We start from the raw sequence: 9,069 nt of genomic DNA, 5'->3' as shown, positions 1-9,069 counted from the left end.
ACATAAGTCTTGGTATGGCAATATTTTATATGCAAGTATTAATCCTCTTTTTAAGCAGCCCGTTTATTAAAACTCAGCAAGTTTCAATTTTTGAAGCTTCTTGAGATGTCATTATCCTCCTGCTGGAGCAGATTAGCGGATTGCTAGGAGGAGGCAATTTGAGCTCAATTAATTCTGCTTCAAGTCCCAATTCAGTGTTGCTAAATAGCTCTCAAAACCTCTCATCAGGCTATCCAGCACTCCGCTGCCTGGTGAACGCTGCCTTGGGACTGCCTTTCTGCCGGGGCGGTCCTGCCAGGCTCTGCCCGACGCCAGCCCCCTGTCACTGGCAGACACCGGTCGTGTTTGCACCATTGCTCCCTCTTTTCTAGAGGACTTTTACAGGACTTTCTGCTCAGTTACTCTATCTTGTGTCCAGGGAGCAAACGCTGAGCTGGTCTTGCAAAATACCAACCCCAGCATTCAATTTTTCTCCTCTTCTGTATCACTTCTGTTAAACCAGTTAATCCATTGGAGCAATCGTTTTCATGTCTGCTTGAATACAGCAATGAGAGGGAACGGCAGAGCAAAGCAGATAAAATATAAAGCAGTCAAATAAAGATAGTCAGTTCACAAGCCAAGGTTTGGGTTTTTTTTTCCTTGGGTAAGACTTGCCTTGACTGTCATAAGTAGGATTAAATCAGAGCCTTGACTTAACCTGCCGAGCCCAGAGCCTGCAAATCCTCACTCATGTGGTTAGGTTTATGCGGGTGGAAACTGGGCTCCTGGCATGTGTAAAGTGAAGACTGTGTAAATCACCGCCGGAGTGGAGCCATCGACTGCTCGTTCTTCCAGGCAGGAATTGTCTTTCCTTTATACGCCTTTGCAAAACCTGTAAAATTGGGCCCGGAGCCAAGACTATCCAAATCATTATTAATCTTGACCTAGTTTACAAACAGGTATCAGGTCCATTTCCTTCGTTCCTGTCCTTCCTCTCTCTTCCTTCCTTGCTCTCCCTCTTGTGCTCACAAGTATATACTGCACGTCCCCTTTCCTGCTTCCAGCCAGCATCAGTTACAATGAACCTACCTTATTTATTTTTTTAACATAAATTCAGACCTTATCATGATATTCAGCAACCTCCCAGTCTGCCATATCTACTCTCACTGGATGCTCAAGAGAGGGGAGTTTAGGTACCAGGAGGCCATCTAAGGCATCACCATCAGCATGAATATGGAGCAGATGACTCTTGTAGCTGCTTCTACTACTTTTATTTTAAAACAAGGAGGACTTCTGAAATGCAGACCATCTGAAAGAGAAAGGACTGGGGCAGGTGGGGGGATGGAGCTGTTTTCTTGACAAGGGAGATGCAATGCACAGGGTGTTTCCAGCAGTTGTGCAGAGGGAGGTAAAGACCCATGACAGCTGCAGGCTCATCACCCACAGCCTCCTCTCTCCAAATGCTCAAGCTGCAACGTGACAAAACAGACTCTGAATTGCCAGGTGGGACCACAGAGCCCAAACAGCAAAAGCACTTGCCCCGAGCTCTAAGACACTAGTGGAAATGCCCACGTTGCTGTCTTCTTCCTCATGGTCTTCTAGATGTCTCAGGGACTTGCTTTTGTGCTGCCATACATCTGCCCATAACCTTTCAAGCATCACCCCAGGGCAGCTACACTGAGAAGGTTCAGTCCCGTGGCATCACTGCAAGCACAAAGATGCAAAACAGACCAGACACTGACTCTCACGTGCCCTGAGCTTGATGATCATTTATGCCCAAGTGAGCGTGCACATAAACCTTTGGAGCTGGCAATGTTTTGCACGAGCCGAGGACTGTCCAAGGCACTGGCAGCGCAGATGAGCCCTTCTGAACACGTCTCTCCACTGAAAGGCAGAAAACGCGGCTTGCTGAGAAATGTCAGCTTCAAAGGGATTCCCCTGGCACATTCCAGACCCTTGGCCCATCAGGCAGCAGCCTGAAAAAATACTTGGTCCCTAAAGGTCAGCATGCGTCGCAGCGGTGGCCCAGCCGGGGAGTGAAGGGCACAGCTGAGGGACGTGCCGGGAAGGTCCTGCCACTGGCCACAGGTGCCACACGCCAGCAATCCCCCGCCAAAATGCCTCTGCTGCCTCGGCGTATTCTGTTTTCATTCCCCTTTGCATTTGAGCTGGGACAGAAAGCCCTGTCCCTGCCCGTGCTGCACACTCGCATCTGCCAGGACACCCAGCCTGCGGAGCAGAGCGGGCTCCAAGTGCGGGAGTGCTGACGGCAGTGAGACCTTGCTCCCTGTGATGGATGGGGAAACCTTGGGAGAGATGCCACCGCCTCCGTGGTTGGTGTCTGAGTGCCGTGGACCTGCTCACCTGAACCCCGCGGGGAGGACCACGGCAGCGTGGGGGCAGCCAGCGCCTTCTGCGCTCGATGAGCCCCAGCGGTGATGAGGAGGCGACCTGCATCCCTGCGCTGTCCCCTCTCACTTACGCAGCCAGCAGCCTATGCTCTCCTCTGAAATTTTCTCCTTCCCTGCTATAAAGCTTGAGGCGTCAATGCCAACTGCCCTCTTGCCTGTCCCACATCTTACAGTTGAACACACAGGCAGGATTGCTTGGCTTTCCCAATGCTGTCCTTCATATATGGTGATATTAAAGTGTGGGAGTGCTCACAGGGACATATGTTAGCAGGTATTCCCCCAGGGATTTGCTCTGACCTACCAATCCAACTGTGCCCTATGGAGACAATATCCGAGCAGGGAAATCTGCACCACCCTCCACGTCCTGCAGCACAAGCCCTGGCTCTGGTGGGTCTGTACAGCCATGGCAGCACTGGGACGGGCAGCTCTGCATGCTGGCAGAGAAGCTGTGTCTGTGCTCCATCATCTCCTCTGCCCAGACCACCACTGCCACACTGGTGAAGATGCTCCCGGGGGTGCTGAGGGCATCCATCTCTGCTGCCAGCCGCCCCTGAACTGGTGGGTACTGGGACTGCCTGTTTTCCCATGCACTGCCATTGCCTCAGGGCAGCACATCCACAGCTGCTGGGGCTTTGCTGCAGGCAAGGGGAGGTAGGGACACGGTGGCATTTGCAGAGCGTGGGGGAGCAGCACAGTGCCAGTCCTTCAGCTGGTGTTTGTTCTACCGCTGGTGTGCAGAGTGGATAAATGCAGCCCTTCGTGCTGCTGAAACGCCCTTTCGCAAAGCCTGTACTGCGGATTGGAGGTTGAGGTGGGCACAAAGTCAGGGCAAGTGGCTCAGATGGGCCGCCTGTGTCCAGCCCACCCTGACAGGGCTGAGTGAGCCGGGGCCTCGTGGCACGTTGTAGCTCGTGGGACTTTGCTACCCTTCTAATGCAGCTGCACCGCGACCCAGCCCTCTCTCAATAACGCTGATCAGCCCTTTCTGCTTGCAAGGACCTTGCCACGGCTGTGGGTGGTTTGTAGCTATTGACTGAAGGGAGCTGGATCGATACACAATCTGTATTGCCTTTGTGGCTGGGAATCCTCCAAAACACAGTTAAATGCTTGGACAGGCCCAAAGGAGGATGTTGCAGCTGGGGATCATGACCCCAGCAGATGCCTGCTCCCGCGGGGCCACCCTGACTTTCCCAAATATCCCCATGGGGTGATTCCCAGCTCATGGGAATGACTGTGAACTGCACAGGCAGGGCTCGGATGCCAGCACATGGATATCATCTTACCATCCTGAGGCAGGATAGCCTCATGCATAGACCCAGCAACCTGTACCCAATAACTACCACCTGGAATAATCTTTGTTTTGGAGCGTGCTTCCAACCTTGAAGCCTTTCAGATGCACAAGTGTCCCAGCAGAGCTGAAAGCACCAAGCCATCCAACATCCCCCATGCCAAGGCTGAGCTGCCCTTGCCGGGGCTGTACAGAGCTGCTTGGAGGTCAGAACAGCCGCAGCCCTTAACCCGAGAGGCCCTGCAGACCGTGATGCCTTAAAAACTTCTCTTTACACATTAATTTTCCTGGGCAAACCCCATGGCTTGGAGACTTAATAAGAGCATCAGCTAAATGGGGAGGTAGACGGATGGCGCAGACGGACTTCAATGCTACACTTCCCTACCACAATTTCCAAGGCATTTTTGCCAGCTTACGTTGACAGCTTAAGTCTTTCAACCGCCACTGCATCAGTCAACCAGCAGCTCATAATGCCCAGCCCGGCTGGAAAGAGAACAAGCAGCTTCCAAAAATCGCAGCCCGGAGTCTCACCGCCAGCCCCAGCGCTCAGGGCAGGGGCAGGAGCCGAACAGGCCTGGAGAAGGGGCAGGGCAGGGGATGCAGCGGAAGAGCAGGCGGGGAGGAAGATGCTTTTGGCAAGCAGAAAAAGAACAGATTAGTGGAGATTTTGGTTTTTTTTTTTTTAAATGGGAACGCCCTCTGAAACACAGGCATATTTTTCAAGGACCTTTCCCAGTGGTGCCATATCGCTGGAGATGATCTACTGTTAAAATTATTATTACTGGTTGATTAAAAAAACCTGCCCCCACCTTAAGCCTAGCCGATGCACCACCTTTCCTTGGTGACGGTGATGTCGGAAAACTAGAACGCCGCCACCAGACCCCTTAAACGGGAGGTTCAACAGGTTTGACCCAAGGGTGAGGATCAGCTCCACAACAGCATCCAGAAGGAAAAATCACCTGACATATCTCTAGAGCAATTAGGTCCCAAAAGAAGGTGATTTGTTAACGCTGCGGGTCCGTCTCTTTTGTGCGGAGCCCGGACATCTGGCAGAAGCACGAGGGGCCGGTGGTGGCCGGCTCCATCCCCATTGCCGGCCAGCGAGCTGTGCTCATTGAAACACTGACCGCGATTCTCATGCAAATGGCCGGACTGCGAGAACAGATGTGAAACATTTGGTTCTGTTCTTGTTGGCTTGTAAAGAAATAATGCGACTGGAAGCAGGGAAAAAAGGGGCCAAGCAGGGTGCAGGGGGAGAAAGTTTATAACAATGGTTCTCCCTTGGTGGCCTGAAGCGATGGAGTTTATGTCAGGCTGTGCCAAATTCATATCTCTAAGTGAATGGGACTAGCCCTGTCAAGCTTTGAGGTAGGGGCAATACACAAATATTATAAATACAGGGAAGTGTAGAAGCTGTGTCATGTCCAGTGTGGAGCCATCAATCATCTCCTTCCCATCCTGAGTTTATAAAGTGGTTTCTGACGGTACTTAGACAGTTTACGCCGGCCGTGTGGACTGGTTGGAAAAGCTGACTGCATGCTCCAAGTATGTCGCGTTTGCTCTCAGGGAGCTCCGGTGATGAGGTGCCCTGGCAGGTTTTGTTGATATTAGCAGACGGAAAGAAAAAAATCCACCGGTGCAAAGAAACAGGCAAGCCAAAACCACAACCCACGCTCTGGCTGACCCCCGGCTGGAAGGAGCATGGGGCGTCTGTCACCTCCCTCCCCACGCCCTTGTTCAGCGCACGGGATGGGGAAACGGGGATGGTGGGAGAAGAAATCTAGTAGTGACACAGATGTATGATGATGCTCCGTCTTCTCTGCCGGTTTTCATCACGGCTCTGTAACTAGAGAGTTACTGCTGGCTGTCAGCATGGGACGCCCATCCAGACATAATGTGTCTTCAAAAATGTGTATAAGGCCCTTTTTCTGTGGACATACATGCAGAGAAACCTATGAAGACACACAACCCTCAGTGAAAAATATGCATGACATGCAGATGCATAGAGTTTGCACATTACAAACATGCAGATGCCCCCCAAAACCATATACATGCCCATACCTCCGTCTGCTCTCCTGTGCGTGCATACAACGCAAATGCTTAGACACAGACAAGAGCATCCCTTTGCACGCACACACACTGGATCCTGAGCTTGATTTTTCCCTTCTTTATCTATCTGGATACCTCTGAGCTGGGACACAAGCTCGCAAAATGAAGGGGAACCCCAAGGCTGAGGTTTGCCACCTTCAGTAGTGACTGAGCCCTCCCAGCATATTGCTGCAGATGCCTCTGACAGCTCCCAGGAGGGAGAGAAGGGCTCATGGGTGAACATGGAGGCCAGGAAGGAAGTAGAGAGAGTGGGAAGGGGGAGCCTGAGGACTGGGGCAGCTGCGAAATGACAGATGTGGTGGCCAAGAAGAGCCGTTGCTGGCTATCAACATGTTCAGACTAACCTGACCTCGTCTCAGCCCTCTTCCCTGTGTAAAGGAGGTGACCACGTCTCCCTGGGCATGTCCAACTGAGGCTGGTCAGGTGGACCTGTCTAACCTCCACCCAGCCGCATTGCTTCTCTTAGCTGAACCTCACACGCAGCTGCGTCAAGGGAAAGGTGTCTGCTTATGTTTTGTGAAGCACTAAAGATCATGTTTTGAAACAGCCGAGCTGACGACTGCCTGCGCAGCTCAGTAATTACACACTCGGCGCTGTGCTGTACATGCAAATTAGGCCTAAAATGACACTGGGATGTTGTGCTCCCAAGCTGTCAAAAGCTCCGTCCTGGGATTGCCTCCAAAACCCTCCAGTGCCTGGGACGCGCTCGCTGGCTGGGTGCTCCTCGGGGCGGGGGGGGGGGGGGGGGGGGGGGGGGGGGGGGGGGGGGGGGGGGGGGGGGGGGGGGGGGGCTGGCTCTGGGGGTCGTGGTTGCACCCCACTCTGGTCGTATCCAGACCTCATCCCAGCGGGGCGATGGGCTTATCCGCGAGCTGGCGTGCGGGGGTGAATCCCCATAAACACCCCCGGCGCACACCGGCAGGTGGGTACGGACACGCTGCCAAACGCACAACAGGGCAGGTTCCCCTCCCCGGGATTTTTCTGGTGGGTTTGGTGCAGCGGTCGCCGTTGCTCAGCCATCACCCAGCGCTATCTCAAAGCCTCAGCGAGTTATCCAGGCGTGACTTCACCCGCCGCTGAAGCGCAGCCATCTCAGAGCTGGCAGCGTTTTGTAGCATTGCCTAGCAGGAGCGCGGGCTGTCTGAGGATGGGATGCTAAGAATATAGTACTCATCCCAAACTCCTGGGGTGATGCAAGCAGGCCAAATTTCCCATACAAGGCAGGAATGTGCGTCTCTCGTTCCCCCTTCCAGCAGGAACTAATGCTATGTTTCTGCTTTGCTTCCTTTTAAAGTGCTCTCTTCAGCCCAGCAAAGCCAATAAGCGGAGCTGTCACCAGCTCCACTCAGCCAGGACGGAGCAGGAGTGGCAGCGCAGGGTCTCCCGGGGAGGGGGGCAAAGCCCGCGCCCTTGCCCTCGGCAGCCCCCGGGGATTTGCCGGCTCTGAGGCTGGTTTGATGGGGGGTGCATCATTGCCCCTCTCTGCTTGCGGGTTACACCGTAGGGCTTGGTGTTTTCTGGGTGTTACAAACGCCCCGGGAGCATTGTGGGGCTCCGGGCTCAGGTCCTGTCGCTGGACCAGTTGTTTCCAGCTGTGGTTTCAGCCCTCCTGAGAGGGGGTGGGATATTTCAAAGGGGTCGCATGGAAAGAGCAAGCCATGAGGCTCAAATTGGTGCTTCTGCTTTCAACCCCCACACATGCCATTGCTGTACAAAGGACAAGTTATCCCTTAAAACCTGCTGTGAAGGGAGAAGCTCGTGGGCTTTACACCCAGCCCTTCATCAGTGGGTCTCTGGCTCTTCCAACCAGTACGGCTGCCCTGTCCCAGCCCTTTGGGAGCCTGATTCAGCCCTCAATGCTCTCCAAGCATTGCTTGGTATTCAATAAAGTCAATTAAAAGACTGCCCTTAACTTCAGAGCTGCTCGGTTAAGCCTTTGCAGAGAGCCAAGGCTTTGTACACTCTCTCATGAGGAGCAAAGTGAACCAGGACGTGAGCATGGGCAGCTCCCATCTCCGCGGAGGGTGCACCTTGTCTCCAGTCCGGTCCTTGGGGTCATTTGGTCCGGCTGGCATGTCCATCCTGGACTGGGAAAACTTTACCAAGTATATCTTCATCAAAGCCAGCCCTTCTCCACGAAACACGCCACTTTCCCCAAAAGCTCATTTTTAAAAGAAAAAAAAAAAGTTTTATCAACAGTTTGAAACCAGCCTTCCCTGTGTATTTAATATAGAACCGTAAATGCAGATTTAGGGTTTAATTTTCCCTGTATTGTTTTCATTGTCTGGCTTGGCATTTTTTTAAAAAATGGAGAATAATATTAAAAAGCACAAAAGGCCTAGAAGGTATTTATTGTTGTTCCAACCCGTAGCCAGTCACAACTGTATCAAACCCAGCACAATGAAGCACGCAGCGCACAAATAAAACGAGACACAAACAAAGGTAATAAAAGAGACAAGTATCTGTTTCAAAAGCACTGGAAGAGCAGCAGGAGTGTAACTACTTCATGTTCCAGCTAATATAGCTGTCTGGAGTGATCCTCAGAAAGCTATACCAGGGAGCTGTTTATGGGTTTCCCTTGAAGAGCTCTTGTAAATATTTGCCTGCAGTGGCTGAGGACCATTGGGAACGCTGGGGAGGGGTTCATCATTTCGGTTTGCCAGCCCAGCTAACAAACCCGCTGTTTGGGGTGTCTGTATAGCGCACCCTGCACCGCGGGCTGTAGGCATGGACGTGTAGACAGGGCATCATGCCGTTATTCTCAGGACGTGCCCGATGCTAGGTTACTCTGAGAGTGATTTTTCCATGGATGAGAGCTGCTGATGCATAAGCACTCTTGGGTGTAACAGCTCGCTTCAGGTGTGCAACTCCCCTGTGTGCAGATTTGGGCTGAGCACGGCACATCCCCATCTCTGCTGCCTGCCCCAGCTCTCCAGGTGGAAATCCATTGCTTCCCGCAGCCCCGTGCTACCTGGGGAGGGGTGGATGTCATTTGAGCCAACCCAGAATGACATAATGCCTTTCCCCATCTGATAAAAGCCAAGATGAAAGCTGGGCTCAGCACCCAGACCCCTCAACGTAGCACCTAGACCTCTCAATGTAGTTCTCAGACCCCTCAATGTACCACCCAGACCCCTCAATCTAGCTCTCAGACCTCTCCATGCGCTTGCTCTTCAGGCTCACAGCCCTTTGCAGCCAAGCGACTCCCACCATGGCCCCACGGTACTGGCCTGCCTGGTGTAAAGGGGTCCTTGCCTGCTCTTGGGGTGCACTGGGGGGCTG

This window comes from Gymnogyps californianus, chromosome 19, assembly GCF_018139145.2.
Source record: "Gymnogyps californianus isolate 813 chromosome 19, ASM1813914v2, whole genome shotgun sequence".
Classification (NCBI taxonomy): domain Eukaryota; kingdom Metazoa; phylum Chordata; class Aves; order Accipitriformes; family Cathartidae; genus Gymnogyps; species Gymnogyps californianus.
Note: the sequence above shows the minus strand (reverse complement) of the source record.